Source organism: Apis florea, unplaced genomic scaffold (genome assembly GCF_048593485.1).
Source record: "Apis florea isolate Af1SG1 unplaced genomic scaffold, ASM4859348v1 contig_37_pilon, whole genome shotgun sequence".
In the NCBI taxonomy this organism is placed as follows: domain Eukaryota; kingdom Metazoa; phylum Arthropoda; class Insecta; order Hymenoptera; family Apidae; genus Apis; species Apis florea.
Window position 1 is genome coordinate 213,275 of NW_028256861.1, and position 21,384 is coordinate 234,658.

Genomic DNA, 21,384 nt, shown 5'->3' on the forward strand with positions numbered 1-21,384 from the left:
GGGGAGGACGATTCGTGGAACGTTGAAAGTTTGGCCGCGAGGAGGAGGAGGAGGAGGAAGTAAAAATAGAAAAGAGAAATTTTTAATCGTTATTAGAATAATTGGGAAGTGCAGGAGCACGAAGTGATAATTTCGACGAGAATAGTTCGAAGCAAGTTTGAAAAAATTTGACAAAGATCGACGATACACAGATCTATCCTATCCACTTCGATAAACAAATAATTATTCGCGTGTCTCGGGAAGAGAATGGAAGGAGGAAGTCGATGGAGAGGATTTCAAGCTTTCAAGGAAATTTTAGAATTTTCCTCATCGACTTCCTTCCTCTTTTTTCTTCTTTTCCTCATCGTCGACGAAACGTAGAATCGAAGGGAATATTATATTTTGTATAATAATAAAATCGAATCGTACGTTCCTCGGCGGCTTGAAAAAAAAAAAAAGGATTATAATTAAAATCGATCAGAATCGTATTTTCCTTGAAAAGAGAGAGAATCGTCCGTTTCGCGTGTAAAAATCGAGAAACGAAACGAAGCGAGAAAGAGGGAAGGCTCGCTCGACAAGAGGGAGAACAACGAAGGAAGAAGGAGAGGGAGAGGGAGGGGGGAGGGGGGATATTCGCATCTCGCCGCCTTTATAAATGCTTCTACATTTATTAAGGCTACTCCCGGGAGCCTGGACGTAGCAGCAGTGTATATATACGTATTTCGAAATGAATGCCTCGTGACGTGGCACCGCGACGCTGTCGTCGGGGCGCGCGAGCGCCGCGAAAAGTGAAATATTCCCGTCGTATTTTCACATGCGCGTTGCCACACGACGAATGGCGTCCCTGCGTCTGACGGCGGTCTCCTCGCTCTCTCGCTCTTTCTCTGTCTCTCTCTTTCTCGCCGCTTCGCCGCCGTGGCGAACGAAGAAAAAAAGGAGGAGGGGTCGGGGGGGAGGGGGAGAACGAAGGGAAACGAAACGAAATAATAATAATAACAATAATAAATACAGTGGGCAACTCGTGATACGCCTATTTGGACAAACGTGTGTGCGTGTGTGTAACGGGTTATACCTCTAATATTGCCAGGTACACACGCATCACGGGTAAATGCGTGCGCTTCGAATCGAGATACACTTTTGAACCTCTTGGAGACGCGATAAATCGTTGATTTTATCCTTCCTTCTTCCCGCCAACGGCGACGAGGAATAATTAAAAAATTATGCCTATCTTGGCTTTCCTTCGCAATAATTTCTCGAAAGATAAGTATTATTCTTGCGAATAATTCAGTCGATTTAATGATCGATCGAATGATTCTTTCGATAAGATTCTTTCGATTCAATAAACGATCCAAAGTTTACAATTGCGATATGTTGAAATTGTGTTAAGAATTTTTTTCGTAGGCGCGTAGTCGGGGATCGAGAATATGGCGAGGCGGTGGCGATGTTCGTTTGCATGAAAATGAAGAAAAGAATTTATTTCGCCCCGTATGAGAAACGGGGCACGCGTTTCCAGCGTGATTTATAACGGCGGTGTCGGCCGCGGAATTTCGCGATTGTTTGACAAAGGATTTTTGCAAAGGATCGTTGGTTATTGGAAGGCCGAGGGTTCCAACGAGGCGTCAACGAACGTTCAACGCGCGCAATAATGCACGGGATCGGATTTCTCAAATGGTTGTGGAATAGAGAGAGAGAAAAAAAGATTTCTCTTTTTATATCGATCGTTTTCCTTTTCGATAGAAATTCAACCGGATTTATTCGATAAATTTTCGTCGAACGAAAGCGATACGAAAGTCTAAGAATATAATTCTGAAAACTTTGGTTACATTGATATAAATTAATCCAATTTTGCACGCCAACCCCCATATCTATATTTCATCCTTGAACTTGCACCTTTGCCTCGTGCTTTATCTTTAGCTAAATACCACGGAGGATGGACGATGCGACGCTAGCGCCACTGGTGGACGATTAACCAATGATCCTCGATACGCTCGCATGCTCGTTCATTCCGTTCCCTTTAATCCTTCAATTTCGTTCATTTTTGCGCGCAAGAAGCAAAAAGATAAAACGTATCCACGCGTTGGATCTTTAACTTTCTTCGAGATACGACGCTCGCGTTATTAAACGCGAACAAACAAGAGGTGGGAGAGAGAAAAATGAACGGTGCTCAACGGATAGAGAATTATTTAACCATCCGCGTTTCACGGTACACTTTTCAACCGTGGCGACTTCTCTTCCACGCTTCCTCTGGCGTGTACAATACCCGGCTGTAATTTTATATAACCAGTTAAACGACTCTTGGCAAGGAAGTGATTTGTCGCACGATATTTTATTTCAGATAATCATCCTCCGTGTCGGACGTGGGACGTCCACCACGCCGACAATGTATGTATATACATTGATTAATGGCAGCCTCCTTCGCCGGGCGTGTTGGTAAAAAGTGAGGGAAATCGAGGGCGAGCGACGCGAAAATCGTCCCGATTTCGATCTCGATCCGAAATTTTTTCGAAGCAAAATTCCGCCAGTTTAAATAAATATATAATAAGATCTCGTCTCGAGTTCGGGCGTGCAGCAATATTGGGTGGGCGTTGGTGTCGGTTGGAAAGATTGGCGCCAATAGTTCTCGGATCGATCCCCAATTTTAGGAGGAGATTAATTTGACGCGATGCCTTTCTTTTTCCTTCTTTTTTGTCATTCGATATTTCTCGACATCCTTTCTCTCTCTCTCTCTCTCTCTCTCTCAGAAGAAGAAGAAGAAGAAGAAGAAGAATTAATCAGCACGAAAATGCACGGATGGAGAGATATGGCGGCGCGATCATCGCGAGGAGAGGAGGGGGAAGAGAGAGACAGAGAGAGAGAAAAAGAGGAAAGTACGAAAACCGTCTCCCCTAACCGGCAATTTCCGGCAATACGATCGAAGAAAGGGAGCAAAACGAGAAGAAAGATTGCGCACGCAACGAGACACACAGGTTTGCCTGTCGATTTTTTCTTCGCATCGATACTTGGAGGCAACAATGTGGCCCAACCGTGCAATTTGCATCCGAAACTAAGCGCGAAAGGGGTCGTTCCGTGTTGTTGTGTGTTTTTTCGTTTTCGATCGTTTCGTGATTTCGTTTCGAAAGGGAACGGAGATTATTACGATTATTAAAAGCGCGATTTGTAACAATGTTGCCGATTTTACTCTCTTGGCGTGTTTCGAAATTGAGCCGCGTTTCTTCGAAGCACAGAAGAGACTCGAAAGTTTAAATTCGCCGATTCGTTCGATGAAAATGATTCGATTTAAATGAATCATTCCATATATTTTTTTGTACGAGCGAGCAGAGCTTGATCTTTAAATCTTTGAAACAAAAATTGGATTGGATCTGGAAAGGCAACGAACGAGGGAAAAAGAATTTCGACACATCGTCTATCTCGACGATCGTTCCCACGAAAAAAAAAAAAAAAAAAAAAAAGGAATTCCCTGTCCTATCCCCCTTATTTTTCATTTTCATTCCTGACGAAAAATTTCTTCCTTTAGCATCCGTCGCCTGTTTCGAAAATTCTCCGGCAGATGTCCGCCATCGTTAACAAGAAGCGGCCTCCTCCAACGTATTTCGAATAACTTAATACGCTCGAACGTTGTCGAACATCCTTGCTGTTAACGATGATGGAGAAAGAAAGATGGTGTAAGGGAAATGGCCGTGTGCGTTTATCCGGAATCGGGTAGCATAACTGCTACGTGATGGATTACGATTAACCGTGGTGGCTGGCTGCTCGATCGATCAGCCGTGCGAATGGCAATAATTTTCGCGGGATCGAGGCTCGATTGGGGCGCCATCTTCGATGGAATTGGAGATTACGAAATAATCTACTTATTCCCGTATATATTTAAATACGTATTTTTTTTTTTTTTTTTTACTCGAATTGATTTTTTGTTAGAAATAAAACCCCCCCATTTCTCAAATAACAACGATACGAATTTTTTTCCAGGATCGAGAACACAGCAACGGCTCAATTCCCGCAACTCGTGAATTCGATTTACGGTTAAAGACTCGATCGAAGCTCTCTCGAAATTAATACTTGAAAAAAGGAAAAAATACGGAGGAGAAACAAACCCTCTCCTGCCAACCATTCGAGCAATTATTAGCTTCTCCCTCCCCCTCTGTTGGAGAGAAAGCGTGGCCCGCCAAATTGCACGCCAAAGCGAGCGAAATTGCGTTTCGCGGCGCGTAATACGTTGCACTTTCGAAACTCGGCCGTTTGGGCCCCGAAGCTGCCCGAGGCTGGGCTCGAAAAACAGAGCAACAGGAGAGGAGGGGGGATGGCGGCCATGGCGGGTCGAGGACCAGTTTACGAGGCAGCGCGTGTACGTCCTTTGATCCTCGCCTCCCTCGATGACTTCTTTACCTCGCTTTCTCGATCGAACGAGTTAGAAAGTTTTCTTTAAGGGATCGATTTATTATTAAATTTTTCACCAATTGCTCCCCTTAAGGGAGGGAAGACGGGTGGATTTGTTTCGCGGATTCGTGCAATTTTCCAGCGCCTTTTTAAATCTGAAACGGGGCCATTAATCTCGCGCCATAAATCGGGCATCGTCATCTGTGGAAGCTATGGTCAACTATGGGATATAATCCATCGTGGCGGCGATGAATCATGAGAGAACGCCGGGGAAGAAGCGGCCGTCTCGAAAAGGAGGGAGGGGAGGGGAACTGTGTCCTCTTGAGAAACTCCTCGCTTGCCGGAAAAAGGAGGAGGAAGGGACAATGGAGAGGAAGGGGAGCAGGCAGGCCTCCCCGGAAGTCCGGTTGCCGCGTCGTCGCCCTCCTCGTTTCTCGAAAAGAGAGCGGAAAAGAAGAGGGGATAAAAGCGTCCTTCTTCGATGAAATCCAAAAATATCGAAGTAAAAAAAGTTTGGGAAAATTGATAAACTCTTTTGAAAAATCCACGGCTCCTGTTAATAAGGTTTCTCTCTCGCTTGGAATAGGAATAAAATATTAGAATTCGATTTTGATATCAAAGGAAAATTCGTGGAAAATTGAGATACTCGTTTTCGTCGCCTGGCGCGATGAAACGCGACTCTTGACGACGACGTCTTGGTCGTAGGACGACGTGACGACGACGACGACGTAGGGTGGCTAACAACTCGGGGGATATAATTAGCGTCGGAAGATAGTTAATCAGGGAGAGGGAGGGAGGGAGGGACGCGACCTGTCGTCTCCTTATTAAAGCCAAACAGAAGTGTCTAGGCGTTGTAGTGACGTCATTATTAATTCAAGAACGCCCGCCGCTAATGACCGCGGCAATTACTCGCCGATGCTGGAATTCTCCACTCGAGGGACAAGAAGAATGGCCGGCGAGATACACGTTCGATCCCGATCTTTGTTGTTTCTCGCATCCCTCCTCTTTTTCCATCCGCCGGATGGATTTATGATCATGAAGGTCTTGATTATTCTGAAATCAAGAGGCGAAAGAGACGGCTTTGGATTAGAAGAAGAATCCGCGCTATGGAGGAATCCATTTTTTTTTTTTTTTTTTTTTTAATACAAATAACGCGTACCAGTGCCTCTCAATTCGTGGATTATTCAAAATCAAGGATCCTTGTTTTGCCGATTTAAAAAACGAATTTACAAGAAAGTAAGTAAGATACTGTCGCTAATAGTCTCTTCCGATATCATCTCTCCAATTAAAATTTAATCGATCGAAGAAACGAATTTACTTAAGAAACTTAAGTAAGTATTAATCGGAAAAACGCATCGGGTGGCTCGAAAGAATCACTGGACGTACCAACGATCGCCATACCATAGAGAGAGAGAAGCGTTATCTCCGCGAAAGAGAGATGCGAATATCAATTCGCGATACCGTGCGGATCCGAACCGCAAAGGGAGGGAAGAAAACCACGTTCCAGAAATATGGCCGGCAGCCAAGCCCAAGTCCTTGATCCTGGGTACTTATCGCCCTCCTCCCTCTTCTTCTTCTCCTCTCCATAGCTGGCCATAGTATGTACACAATTTTGAACAACTTTCCTCCTTTTCTTTTCACCCCCTCATCCCTTGGAACAAAAGCTCGCGGGCGATAAATTTTGCCCTCCTTATAAAAAAGGAGAGAAAGGAAAGGAATAAGGGATAAAGGAGACGATGGGTGTTGTTTCGCAAGAGAAGGAGGAGGAGGAGGTTAGGTTAGGCAAGCGCGCGCAAGATCAGCCAGGCCACGGGTTTCCGACTTGTCAGTTGCGTCACGTCACGTCACGTCACGTCAGGTGCGTCGCTGCGCGGGGAGGGAGGGCGTACGCCGCGCGTACAGATACAATGCGGTTCCCGAACCCATAAATCGCTCAAACGCCGCGCCCCGCCTCCCGAAATGGACGTTGGTTACGTGGACGAAATGCAAAACCGATTTTCCGCCGCCGAATTCCCCCACCCAGAAGGGAAAATATATATATTTCTTTTCCTTCCCATCTTCTCGCTAATCCCTCCCTTCCTCCCTACTTCAACCGATTAAACGCGTCAACATCCTATTCTTTACGCTTCCAACTTGTTCGATTCCGAAATGTTTCGAATTCGAGAGCGAACGGAGAAGCGGTCGAGCGAAAGGAAATTTGGAGAGGGGAGGGGAGGGGGAGATAACGTTGGAAATAACGTTACGTAAACGACGGAGGCGAGGAATGGAGGTTGGAGCGAAGAGAGCAGCAAGTGGCTCGTACGTCAGCCGGTGGCTCGTAAACGTCAGCGGTGGTGCTCGTAAACGTAAACGCGATGCTATATAAGAGGGAGATAGAGGGGAAGAGGCGGGGAGGGAGGGAGAGGAGAGAGAGAGAGAGCGTTGGCCATAACATAACGGTTAAAGAGATACAGAGGCATAGAGAGAAAGACGAGATCCCATTTAGCGGTATAAATGCGGTTGTACGTTTCCTATGCAACGAAACAATCTGTCGCTTCCTCTCTCTGCCTCTTCTGCAAAGATTTAGAGGCAGCCCTCCCCTTCGCCCGCTTTGTCGCGATCCCTGCTTTTTCCCGTCCGTGGATGAAAGTGTTACGCGCGAGCGTTTCTTCGCGATCGTAAAATTATTTCGATCGTTTCTTTTTCACGGATCGTCGACTCGTTGGATAAACAATGTATGTTTCGAACCGTGTTTTCCCAACGAGATTACATTTTTATGAAACTTGGTGGTTTCGACGACAGGAAGAAATTGTTCGAGCGCCGCGAATATTTTGTTTCTTGAAAGAGCAAACGTAAATGGAGGAACGAATTGATGATCGATCGGTGGGCTAATTTTTGTAGAGTGGTATGTCGCGAAAGAATAGGTCTAACGCGATTAACGCGGCTCGTTTTTCGATCGATTTTTCGATGGTATGAAGTCAAAGATGACTTTTTCAAATTTTTATCAACGACCAGATCGCGCACGATTATTATGCGGTGTCCGTTTCTCATCACAATTTGTTGTACAATTCTATTCGAAAATGGATTTTTGCCGTTTCGTACGCGGATCCTCCGTCAGTTGGCGCGGTTACCCACTTTTTACTCGAACGTCAGAAAACCGTCGTTGGAAATGCTTTGGCTCACGATTCGTCTTCGTTCAATTTTCAACGTTCTCGTTTCCACGCCTGAATTTTTGAAACCACCAATTCTTCTCAACTCGAAACTCTCGTACACTTGTCAAAAAACTAAGTTGTAACTAACATACAAAAAAGGACTCGTTGCACGGGAAGGAAATAAAAGAACAGAATATAGGTTAAGTAGAGTTTACGAGTGATGGTTGAAAAATTAAGAATCTAATTGAAACCTGCCAATTTATTAGTAAACGCGAACTGGATCGATTGATATTACTCGAAAAGCACGATTCGACGGTTCCATGAGATTATGATTAATAAAGAAAATGCATTTCTTTCCACGACGTTCGACACCGAAATTTCCCGTAACAATGATTCCGATAAATTCGTACGCGAATCGTCCGTCAGTTGGCGCGGTTATCCACTTTTCCAATTTTATTCATCCATTCCATTCGAAAACCATCGTGGGAGACGCTTTGGCTCTCGATTCGTCCTCGTTCAATTTTCATTCTCGTTTCCACGCCTGAATTTTTGAAACCACCAACTCTTCTTAGCTCGAGACTCGTACACTTGTCGAAATAGTTATAACTAATACGAAAAAAAGAACTCGTTACACACGAAGGAAAGAAAAGAAAAGAAGGAAATATAGGTTAAGTAGAGTTTACGAGTAATTGCAAAATTAAGAATCCAATTAAAATCCGTGCCAATTAATTAGTAAACGTTATCGACTGATATTACACGAAAAGCGCCCGACTCGACCCTTCCACGAGGTTATAATTAATAAAGAAAATGTATCCTTTCCACGACGTTAGACACCGAAATTTCCCGCAGCAATGATTCCAATTAAGAAGGGCGAGGAGGCAAAGAGTTTATCAATGGGCAGGGATGAATAGCAATTAGAGGGTCGCGTTCCCGCGGCCTCCGCCGTTGAATCCGCCGACAGAATCAAAACGTAACGAGATAAATTCTCCGCTCTTCCACTGTGGGGAGAGAGAGAGAAAGAGAGAGGGGTTGTGGGAACTGGCCACGTTATTGAATGCCACCGTGAACCGGAGAGTTTTCAAGGGTGGTGGTGATTAAACTGAGGGATGAATCCTAGGGATACGGCGCGCCTCCAGAGGTACCAGGGACAAGGGGAGAGGGTTGAAACAACGGCATTTCTGTGTTTAATCATGTCCGACCGACCGAATGGAAGGGTGAAATTTGCATGCTCGCCGGTGTTTTCGCTTCGAAGGAACGAACGAACGAACGAAGTGAATTTTCGTGGATCCCTTTCTCGATTCTCGGCATCTTCGATTTTGTCCGTGATAAATACGTGATAAATACCTGGCTTCTTTTCACTCGAAGAAAATTGAAGGGAGACAAGTCGAAGGATGTTTGCTCGTTCGAAACTCGTTCTATTGACTTCGTTATCGAAGTTTGCCAGAAGGAGATGAATTAATCATTGCGAGGAAACTTGATCCCTTGTCGAGATGATCCAATTTTTTTCCCACTGGCCTTTTTCCTCGCCTGGACCATTCTTCTTATCTTTCGGTAATAAAATATGCCAAAAATATATCTTGATTTCGCATCTTGCGCCGAATTGAAATGCCAACTCTCGATGTATACAACGATAACAGAACACAGTATAGACTGAAGTTGGCTGGACAAAGTGTTCGACTAGCGACGCTCGTGTGAAAAAACGAAATTACTTTCCGAACGACCAACATATATATATATATATATGTATATACATACACGTAGAGGAAAAGATGGAACAGTCTCCTCGAAACAAAGTGTAGATTCGCGTACGTGGAAGAAATTCTTAACTTTTCGAGCTCGAGGGAGAGAGGAAAAAAAGAGCAAAAAAAAAAAAAAGGAAAAAGAGAGAGAGAAGAAAAAAACTCGAGCTTCATTTTCTGCAGCGCGTCGCCATTTTTTCGAGTAAGATACACGAGTAGGAAGGAGAACGGAGGGGGGATATCTCAATCCAGCCACCCAGAAGGATCGATCGCCGCGAGAGGACAAGAGAGGAGGGAGAGAGAAACGCCAAAATTACGATAATGATTCGTTTCACCCGTATTCAGTTAAGACATTAGGGATCGTTGCGCGTGTGCAATTTAGAGAGAGAGCCAGGGACGGATAAGTAAAGAGCGCAAAGTATCGATTCCCCGATTACCCTCGCCTCGGCGATAATAAACATTAATACGCATTATGCAGATTGCCGGTGTCCACGGGATCAGATCCCGCTCCATTCTACGCCTATGGCCCTGTGAAATTTATCAATACACCCGTTCGTTGCCCGTTCGTTGTCGGTCGGAAAAATTTCATCTCTCTCTCTCTCTCTCTCGACCGCGTGTAATTATTTCTCTCTCTCTCTCTCTCTCTCTCTCTCTCTCTCTCTCTCTCTCTCTCTCGTCCAACGATAAATGCATAATGCAACAACAACGACGCAACGATCGATAAATTCGACTGGCCTGCGAGACTCGAACTTGGAAAATTTGCTCGCTCGCTCACGTTGACAATTCGATTGAACTCGATATTAATATACACACACACACACACACACACACTTCAACTTTCCTTCGAACGATATTCCAAATTGCAATTGTAAGACGTCGAACAACGACGATCAAGACGAGTATCAACACACCAGAGAGGGCAACATACCCGCGAAGGCCACCCGAAGAAATCGTCCTACCCTACCCCTCCCTCCCTCCCTCCCTCCCTCCCCCCCCACCCAAGCAAAGAAAAATGGAGAACGAACCGGGCGTAGTACGTGCGTGAAGATTGGCAGGGAGGAGGATTGCAGGCAAAGAATATATAAAAAGAAGAGAGAGAGAGAGAGAGAGAGGAGGAAATAGGGATATATATATATAATAATCCCTAGCAGCTCTTCGATCGAGATTATAGGCGCGGGGTAAATGAATAGTTTACGAGCGGCGAAAATGAGAGCGGGTAAAATATTAAACGGGGGTCGTGCTCAACTCGGACAACCGGACCGACGCCACCTTTTATCGACCGCTTTTATAAACGCTGTAATAAACGCTCGAATGTTAAATGTCTTTATTGCGATCTTGTGCAATAAAGAGAGGTGAGGAGGACCTATCCTGCCTATATACGGTAATTGATACCGTAGGAAGGGAGGGGAATCTCGAAGGGCTTCGTGTCCGCAAATTATATCTCGAAGGCGTACTACTCGACCCGCTAAAAAGGAGAGACAGGTATTTAATAACCGCTTCTGATAACCGCTTCATTCTCCTCGTTATATATATATATATATATATGTTAATAAACATATGGTGTTTACGAATTTTAATTTCAGATCCGCCATTTTATACGATTATCCAAGATGGCGAAGATGTCTCGATTCGATCGATTTTTATTCGGACCATCCTGTCCTGTGGCTAATTTTATAACGCGATTAAAAGGTGAGCGTTGCGCGGGGGAGAAGATGGATGGAGCGCGCGGCTCGGGCCTCCATCACGAGCGACACGTCGGCCGGTTGTTCGTATGAATTCTTCTTGATTGCCGGGCCGGCTGTAAGCATAACGAGCCACCCGCTACGTCCATCAACCGCGCACCGGTCAATTCATTTCGGATACAAACAGCCACCGCTCCATCTCTCTCGCTTCCTCTTTCTCTCTCTCGCTTTCGTAAGCGTCGTACTTGCGCCGCGCAGATATTCCCGCTGGGTTGCGACGCCTAACCGGAGGGGCCCCTCGTTTTGCTCGATTTCTCGATTTCAATCTTCGTCCAGTTCGGAGACGGACACGTTGCGCGACTGATGAGCCGTTTTGAAACGTCGGAACGACCCTCCTCCTCCGCCGCGATGGGATGGAAAAAATGCCACGGTGGATCACGGCCGTGGAGATTCGAAACGATATAAGTGTATAATTTGGAAAGAATGTACACGCTTTCGTTCGAAATTTCGTTCTCTTCTTTAACGAATCGACGAAAGTTTCGATCCGAGGGAGGGGCAAAAAAGTCCCTAGAACTCGTGTTTACATAAGAAGGTCCCTAGAATGTAATTGCAACGCGTGGACGACGGCGAAGAGTTAAAACTGTGGCGCGCGCATCGACCCACACGCTTCTCCTTCCGAACTAATTAATGGTCGGCCGCCACGGGATGAGGTATAGCCCAGATTCTTTCCCTTCGAACTTTCTTTTCTCCAGCTGGAACGGGGTTGGAAGAAAAGGTGGATGAAAGCGGTATACCCTCCTCGATGAGACGAGAAGGAAGGAAGGAAGGAAGGGGGGGAGGTGGACGTGGCTCAGAGGGAGTTTTTCTCGTTCCCAGCTTCCGTCTCCTGGGACGTGGAGCGCGCGAGGATCTTTTTGCTCGCCTCGACGGAGGATCAGACGTCCCACTTTATCTCCGTCCCAGCCCCTCCACACCCGTATCCCACCCCTGTCGAGGTCGCTCTATCCAACCCCCCCGTTTTCCACCCCTGTCACGCTCTCTCTCTCTTTCTCTTAGCTCCTCCTACTCTCTCTCTCTCTCTCTCTATCACGTCAGCTATGGTCGATCACGTGTAGGGGGAGCAGCGCCTGGAGTGACGCGTCGTGGAGGAGAGCCATTTGTCATCCATCAGCGAGCGCGTGAAGGAGAGAGAGAGAGAGAGAGAGGGAGGTAGGGCTCGTTTGATCGGAGTCTCTTCTTTCACGAAAGTGTGGTTTCGTTGGGATGGAGATCAGATGTTCGGATCGATGGAGAAGAGAATTGTTCTTTTTTAACGATATATGATGGTGACCCACGCTTTCTTCTTCGAGAAAAATAAGATTTTACACTTGTATTTTATATTTAAGATGGATAAAATTGTTATACATACATTTATTGATTAAAATTTAAGAGCAATAGAAAGGAGATGGACAAGTTGATGATCTGTTAGCGAATCGGTCTGCATTTTTGTACAATTTTAAATCTAAAATTAACGTAGAAACATGGAATTGAAGTTGAAGTTCAGACCGAAATACTTAAGTGAGAGGAACTAAAATATACAAAATATTAAAACTACTTCCTTTCTCCAACCAACACTCAACGAAATGAACGAACGTTAAAACAGACGATCGATCAGACGATGGACGATCTTGTGTTATCTTGTTTTATAACAAGAACCTTGTGAAACCTATGTAAATACCGTGTAGCGAGGAGTTGAATCTATTGCGGGAAAAATTGGTGAGAAAAATTTGTTGCGCTCAAACATCTGGCCGATTACGGGAGGTGAACTTGGGTAGAAATAAATCTTATAAGTAGGCGGTTCACGATACCTCGCTCGCCGCGGATCGTTGGCCGCAAATCCGTGGATAAGCCGTGGAGAACAAAAGTGTGGAGGCAACGTGGTCAGAAATACGTGGCGCGACCAGGGCTTTGGATAAAACGTTTCGATCTCGTCGTTACGATCGTGTTACAAAGACGACGTGACGATTCGAGAGATTGCTGTACATATATATATATATCCTTGATTTTCATGAATTGAAAGGCAGACCCGTTTTCTTCGCGTTTTCATCTCGAAATCGCCGTTAAGGGGATCCGACCGATGATGGATTTTTTATACCGTGAATCTCGGGTCGAGATCGAGAATCGTGGCTATCCTATTTACGTCTCGAGCCATTTTCCCGATTGATCAGCAATGATCTTCGATAAGTGAAAAATTGGAAAGAGGGAGCAACCGCGTTAAATACAGTTTTCCTTCTCTTCCTCTCCTTCTCTTCCCCTTTTTGCGCGGAAAACAAAGGCAGGAAGAAGCACAATAGATGATATAGGTATCGCCAATTTTTCACCCGTCCGCCAGATTTTTCAATGTAACTTGAGAGCGGCTCCCTCGCGAGGTCCCAGGACACAGGAATGGATGAACGGAGGCGAAGGAAGGGTGGGGTCGCAGTGTGGAAAAAGGAGAGGTATATACGCAATAATGGCGGGAAAAAAGAAGAAGAGGAGGAGGAGGAGGAGGAAGAAGAAGAAGAAGAAAAAAAGGGTCTGTTCGAGTGAATGGAAGAAGAGAAAGAAATCCGTAGGATTGGATCCCGCAGGAAAATCTGCCTCGAGGGTTGCTGCCTCGAGCAGGGTGAACGAAGGGGAGGGATGGCGGTTCGGGCATCTCGACGTCATTAATAAAAGTGTCAATGGTGTCAGTGGACTAATGTCTGTAGTCGCTCGGTGGCACCCACGACCTCCTCTCTCCGTAAACGGGCTTCAATCGTTCGCTCCTCCTCGAGGCAGATATACCCTCCTCTCGATTCGGATTACCGCCTCTTATCGCCCCGAAAAAAAACCTTTCCTCGATCTCTTGCTTTCGATTTTTTCCTCTCCTCGCTCGGACCGAACGAAATTTCAACTTTCGGAAAGATCTCGCCTCGCGATTCGAGTTTGCTCTAATTTGGGAGGTGTTTATCGGAAAAAAAAAAAAAAAAAAAAAAGAAGAAGAAGAAGAATCGACGAAGAAAACCGAAATACATGAAGGGCGCAGGGCGGGATTAACGCTGCTGCGACGTGGTGAAAATTGGGGAGAAGCCGAACGAGAGAGTAAAGTTTGCAAGCGTTATAATTTTAAGCGTTCAATGGGAAGCTCTTCCCAGAAGAGTAACGATCTTTCATCGCCGATGTCGTGAAAAGTATGGGGATGGGGAGGGGGAGGGTAATGGCGGGAGGGGGTTCGCGTATTAGGGAACAAGTTTAAGGCCGTTGGTGCAAGATTCGAGAGGAGAGCCTCGAAACTCGGCGCGGGGAGGCTCCGATATTATTACTATGTAAATCACCCTCTCCCTCCCCCCCCCCCCTCCACTCGCAGCCGTGGCACGCTGACGCCCACGGTGACAGGCTCCCGAGTGGCCCACGACGCACGATGGATGAGCCCCGGCTTCTTATTAGATATTCCTATGCGATCCATCCCTCCGATCTGCAAACACGTTCCTTCATTTCGCGCCGATACGACCTTACGTCCCGTGCGTTTTATGGAAAAACGGGAAAAAGAAAGTTTTCCTTATTTCGGGATTGTTTGTTTCCCGAAAAGAAGATTTTTGAATAATTAAAAGCGAGGTGGAATTTCGAATATTCCATTCCAACTGTCCAAATGTTGGAAGGAGATCGGTTGAAATGAATGTAAAACTTCCGTGACGGAGGGAAAAATGGAAAAATGGTAGGGGAGTTCCGGCGGAAAGTTGTGTTTAGAGCCGTTAATTCGATTTTGATGGATCGCGGTAGAAACGAAAGAAATTATTTTCGAGGAAAGTATAGTTGCCTGTCAAATTCTATTTCCATTGTGAATAATTTTTTTTTTTTTTTTTTTTGTCAAAAGAAGAAGAAAATCGTGCAAAATTATTTTCGACAATTTTCAAAGTTTCAAAAAAGGAGCGGAAGAAAGACCTTAGGTGGTGATTAGAATATCAAGAGACAAGCATAAACTGTGCATAACGAGTTTGGTAAACAATATAAAGGGGTCTCTTTCGAAAGAGAAAGGGTTGCCGCCCTTGAGATAAAAGGGGTTCGCGGTCTGAGATACTTTGACGTCTTTCTCCATAAAACACAATGTTAATTAACGAACAGGAGACGCCCTCTCGCGGAGATCCCTGGCTACATTCGCGATTCTCAATCAACGACGGTATTCATGAGCCTACCACGACGCGTTCAGACGCTCGACTCGAATTATGCAAACTAAGTATAGAAGCTTTTTACGAACGAAAGTATCAAGATGCCTTTGCGAAACGATTTTTCACTGTCTCTACTACTAAGTGCACGCTGTTTGTTCGAGTTCGAAAAGAAAATTGGTGTATTACTTGTTTGTTTACTTCGATCGTTGGATACGATTATCGACGCATAGAAAGTTAGTAAGTAACCTATCATCTTTACTTGAAAAATATGTTTTTCGACATCGGTTTCTTCGTAAGGTGTAAAATATATATTGTGCTCTCTAAACGTTAATAAACATTACGTCAAGTAAATATTCAATTGGGAGAATACGGTAGTAGAGGTTATATCGTATTACGTAGTCCAATGATGGTTGATCGTAAATACGTAGAATTTGTAATTTGTCGTCGTTTCTACAATTGCGATCGAATCATTTTTTCCTGGTTAATTTCTACAATGCTGAGCAAGTCGCTGTTGATCATTTCAGGGAACTCGTCCAGATAGAATCATTTTGCTCGAGTTAACCATCGTAATAGTCTACATATATATATATATATATATATCGACGACTCGATACCAGGAAAAGTGGTTGGAAAGTACAGGTTAGGAATTGGGTTGACACAGATGAATAAAGCATCTTGATGATTTCATTTCTCGTTTTGGTTCGAAGAATTTATCGTTATTCGTAAGTATAATTTTCTATCGAATGATTATAGAAAGTATTTCTACGTATTTGTCTCAATTTCCATTTGCATTTCTTGCATTCTTTTTCAACCACGTATGACATACATTCATGATATTTAAACTGCGTATATATAAAAAAAATAACGTATAAAATACTTTCCGTAATCACTGTCTTGAAATATTTTTCGTACACGAATATTAATTTTGTAATTGATTCGAATCGAAGACAACAAAACAGAGAAGAATTTCGATCAGGATCAAGATACACATGGACACACGTGAATTTCATCATAAATTGGCAAGATGTTCGAGAAATCTATAATTAACGCGACTAATTGGCAAAACTGGATGCATAACGTACATCCTATCCCGTGTAATCGTTCTGTCAAGAACGAACAAAGACAGAGAAGAAATCTCAAAATGGAGCTCGTACAAAGCGAAGGACGTACACGATAATTTCACCGGTGTGCGCAATCTTACCCACGATATCGACGTCTCTGTACAGGTGAATTCACTCTGATTACAGATTCAGCCAACCTGAAAATTACTTGGTCGATTCTCCGTGACGAGCAAGAGAATGAAAGAGAGAAAGAGAGAGAGAGAGAGAGAAGGTGATGAAGTCGAATCAGGTATTCATGAGAAAGAAAGAGAGATTGATAAACAACATCACGTAATTTCGCTTATAAGATCAAATTACAGTCGGCGTCGAATTAAAGACCGTTCATTTTCTGCCTGTTTATTCGCGATTCATTCGTAAAATGTGTACTATAGTCTTGAATCGAAACCGATTTACGTCGATTCGCATCATGTTTTTAATGCTATAACTTCAACGAGCGTCGTTTAAGGTGGGATTACTAAAAGGAAAATAAGATCTTGCACTCTCTTCGATTAACCTCGACCAATAATTCTTATTAGCCCAGGAATTCATTAAGAAATTCTCGAAATTGAAACGTTCTTGTTTTTCAATAAAATTTCTCATATAGATACAGCACAGAGATAGTTTTATTTTATTGTATAGCAATTATTTGAATTGTGAACTCTTTTCGAATAATTTTTTTTTTTTTTTTTTTAAGAATAATTCTTCTTTTCAAAATACATTGATTTAAAAATCATCGTTTTGAAAAATTTTAAAAACTATCAGGTTGAAACTGAAAGGTTATACGGTTTTCAGAATAGTATAGATGGCAGATCGTGTAACCATCAGAACAAATGCGTATCACCAAGCCTTGATTCCAGTATCTCTGATAAATCCCCTATATCCAATCCGACCAATCAAAAAAAAAAAAAAAAAAAAAGGGAAAAAAAAAGAGAAAAACTGGTAGAGGCTTCAATTTCCTCGTCACGAAGCGGGCCAGCCAACAAAAGCATTCCGGCCAGATAAATTTCTACGCTGGTCGCTTTTCGCGTCAGCCCTTCGACAACCTTCAGGTTCCTCACAAAGAAGGGAACACAGCGATGGCGGTGGGCAGTGGTAGGCAGGTCCCTCGGGAATCTTTCTCTCTCTTTCTCTCCAACTCTCATCTCATCTCTCTTCATCTCTTTCTCCCGATCGACCACTGGTACAAAAGAAAGAAAAGGATAGGCGATTGAAGAGAGAATGAAAGCGAGAGAGAGAGAGAGAGAGGGACATCTTGCTCCACAGGACTCTCGCTCTCGCCACCGGCGCCCCCGCTATTTATTTTCCAGGATTTCAGAGTCCGAAGCCATTAATCTCCGCTCCGCAGCGTCAGTGGAGCGCGTCAGGGCGACGTCGGGGTGCGTGGCGTCGGCGACGTCGCTCTGCTCTTAGCCGCAGAGCCTCGTGTACACCGTCGTGGCAGCCTGCTGTTGAAGAGAGGGAGAACGGGGAGGGAGGGAGGAGAGAGAGAGAGAGAGAGAGAGAGAGAGAGAGAGAGAGGGAAAAGATGAGGTGTCGGTGAAAGAAGAGAGGTGAAGATGGAGCGAGAGAAAGAAGGAGTGGTGGGGGAGAGGGAGGGGAAAGCGTCCGGAGAGGGAGTCGGTGAGGGACATGGGAAGTTCTGTAAGGTTTTGGAGGGGGTGCTGATGGCGGCGACGAGAGAGGGGAACTCCTACGGCCAAGTTATGCAAAAAACGTCTATTCGTGAAAGGATGATACCGCGCTGGAAGGTGGAAAGGCATTAGTATCTAAGAATTTTGCGGTGATGGCCTTTTGATGTCCATCTCAATTCGAGTATTCCGGTTTAACGCTCCGATTTATCGCGTTAACGAAATTGGAATTGGTCTGCAAATATTCGTTATGACTTGTATTGATCCCTATGGTATCCATTTTTATATTTTCTGTCTTCGATATTTAAAAGTTTTATTGTTCCTTCATTTTTCATGTAGCAAATTTTTCGTTTGTTTGATAGCACATAATTAAATTTTATAAAAAATATATATATATTATTAACAGATAATATGTATAACAATCGGTCTTTAACAATTGTGGATATATTTATATAACAGGTATTTCGCAAAAGACCTTGCGATCATTAAAGATTCCCGCAAACAGATATATTCGAGGCACGCCGACGAACGAGTTGAAAAGCCAAGAGGAGAGATCTCTATCGGCGCTTAATCGTTAACAAGAACGAGAGATCCAGCATCTCGTAAGGCATTAATCGTTCGAAAGTGACGCTGCCAACCGACCAGGGCAATAACAACAACAACAACAACAACAACAACAACAACTGGGATACCTGTTGGATATATTCGAAAGTCTTGGTGGAATGTGTGAAGATGGCCATTATATAGCCGAGTACGGGTTAAATTATATTAAATACTAAATAACCGGTGGAAGACCACAGTCTAATTGTTGCGTCGTTTGCATAATGCCCGGTCTGTAACTACTCTCTTCCCTTCTGCATCCCCACTCCCCATCCCGTTTCCATCTCTGTCCACTTGTACCCTCTTTAACGTGCCTTCTCCGCGTATATCTCCTCGTTGCATCCTCCTATCTTCTTTCTGTGACCCCCTTCCACTTTACAACGACCGTGTCCCCTCTGATTCAGTCGCAATATACCGGACCGAAAGATTAATCGTTAATTCTCGCTACTGCAACCAGTTGCTACCAAATGCTCAAAGGTTCGTTTCTGCATGGATTAAGAAACCGATGGATCAGGTAGCAGTGCGCACAAAGGAATTGTAAATGTGGTAATATCTTGGTAGGATGAATTTCGTTTCTTGATACGGTAAGCGAATATGCATATTTGAGGTTAAGTTAGGCAAGGATTAAGAAACCGACAGATCGGACAACAATGTGCGCAAAAAAGTTTTAAATGTGGTAGAATATATTCGTTTCTCGACGCGATATGCAAATGTTCATATTCGGGGATAGGTTAAGCAAGGATTAAGAAACGAATCGATTTAGCATAAATGTTCATGAAGAAAAAATAAATATGAAAAGAAATCTTGATTTTTTTTACATATGTTAATATTCACGTTTTTTTTTTTTTTTTTTAGATTAGATTAAGTTAAATCGGACAAATATAAAAGAATCTAGTGAAGTAAATATGATTGAACTTTGATTTTTGACATAATACGCTAATTTAGGATTAAATTGGCATAAGATAGAGAAACTAATCGATCCGGTAGCAACGTACATGGAGGAAACTTGTACGTAACGGAATGAATCTCGACTTTTAACACGAAGTATGCGAATATTCAGATTTGAGGTTGGGAAAATGGCTGATGATGAAACGATCCCGAAGGAAATTTACACGTGGAAGTGGTTTTATGACTGTTTCGAAACGCGATAGTCACAAGGGAGGTCAAGATTGAAGAATTCAATGATATTTTGCGAAAAAAGTCAAATGTCTCTTGTATCTCGTACCTATTTGTTGAAATAGATACTTATTTCCATATAATTCGTAGCAGAGACGAAAGCTTAACATTTCGAAAAATTTAAAGTTTCGTAATTTTTTTTTTTTTTTTTTTACTGTTAACACAAATAAATTACAATATTTTTAATAATTTTTAATAAATTTATATCGATTCTCTAACTTCGTCTGAAATCTCCGACGTGTCTCGAGAAAAATAAAAAAACCCTAAATACGATACAAGTTTAGTAAAAAAGACTGTGCTTCGTCGCTATTCGCCAAGCCCATCGTCTAGGATCTCGAATATTTCAACACACCTTGGAAAAATAAAAAAAAACCCTAGATAGGAAATTTTTACCAAGGAAGGCAATATACACGGACAAAAATTATCGGCCAGATTAGACGTTTCTCGCGCAAAGGTCGTTCGTCTCCCGTCTCATTTGAGCTGGCCTGTGCCCCCCTCCTCATCGTTCTCCCTCAGTCATCGTCTAGCCGCGTTTGCACGGTAGCCATTTGCAAGATTACGAGCGCTGCCGCTAGGGCGCTCATTAACGAGCGAACGAAAGAAGAGATTATCAACCGACTAAGCGTAACTAACAACAACGAGCTACGTCCAATTTGAGAAACGGCTAATTATATGGCCGCGGGTACCTACCATTCGCTTCGTGGCGCGAGCTACTTTTTTTTTTTCGCGACCACCGACGACTAATTACTCGAAACGACTTCGATCGCCACCGTTGTGACACCGTTGCCCAACACACGCCAAGATTAATCGCGATACGTTGTGCCCTACAGCAAAATTAATTGCATCGAGTGCGCTTCCTCCTCGGGCTAAGTATCGAGTGCCCAAAAACGACCGATCCTTTCGATAACCAAAAAAGAAGCAAAAAGATAAAGAAGAGGAAGATATAACAGGTTGTTTCGAAAGTTCATTCGACTTTTTTTCACTTTGTAAATCTTCTGTCGGTTTTATATATACATTCGTGTTTTCATTCGTCCAGAATAATAGTCGAATATGAATATTCATAATGGATACAAATATTTTTCACGTGCAGAGCGTTAATATGTAATTTCTAAGAGTCCATCCAATTTGTCATTGGATGGATCGAAAAATAGTGTATTGTTTTGAGCTTTCTCGGTCAATCGTTTAACAATTTGTCGTCGATGTACAATGTACCGCGATGCGTCACATCCTTTAGGGAGAAAAGATTCGTAATAAGTGGTGATGTAGTTGTTACTTAATGGTGGTACGAGTTTCCTTTGTGCACGAGAAATAGGGGGAAGAAATAGCAGGGGTGGCGAGGCAGCAGGATGATCGGTATGGTGTTCGCATCAATATGAAACGATCACGCGGGGGCGGAGGGAAGGGCTCGTGCTGAGACGATATTTATATCTGACATTTTGTCGGCCTCTGTAACATCGAGCACGTCTAATAATTACAATACACAAACTGGAGAAGAGGGGCAATGGGAATATCACCGAAACTTCAGTGTTCCTGTGAAACAATACAAATAGGAAACGAGACTTTATGTGTAACTTTGTGATCCAAATTAATTTATCGAGGCCCGAAAATCGAAGGAAATTCTTTTTCAATCGATATACAAAATTGTGTAATTATATTTTTTAACGCGACGATTGAATTAGACGATTTAATTGAACGAAATTAATTATTCAAAAAATTTTTCGATGAAAAATTTAATCGGTGTAAAAAAAGAAGCACGCATTCCTATGCCAACAATTAAAAAAAAAACAGTAATTTTTGAGTTGTATCATT

The 21,384-nt window shown here is 43.5% G+C and overlaps 3 long non-coding RNA genes across 6 annotated transcripts in view; 1 reads left to right on the plus strand and 2 right to left on the minus strand.

Moving 5' to 3' along the window:
• The window catches only part of LOC147656212 (uncharacterized), a 103,749-nt gene that overhangs the window by 72,012 nt on the left and 10,353 nt on the right, over positions 1-21,384 (minus strand). The gene's annotated exons all lie outside the window — the stretch shown is intronic.
• LOC147656213 (uncharacterized) lies at positions 7,726-9,136 on the minus strand. The gene is made up of 2 exons (XR_015294824.1): positions 8,829-9,136; positions 7,726-8,090 (listed from the first exon to the last, which is right to left on the minus strand). It is a non-coding gene; the product is annotated as an uncharacterized LOC147656213 (long non-coding RNA).
• Positions 15,065-16,783, plus strand: LOC147656214 (uncharacterized). The gene is made up of 4 exons (XR_015294826.1): positions 15,065-15,308; positions 15,596-15,793; positions 16,019-16,256; positions 16,319-16,783. It is a non-coding gene; the product is annotated as an uncharacterized LOC147656214 (long non-coding RNA).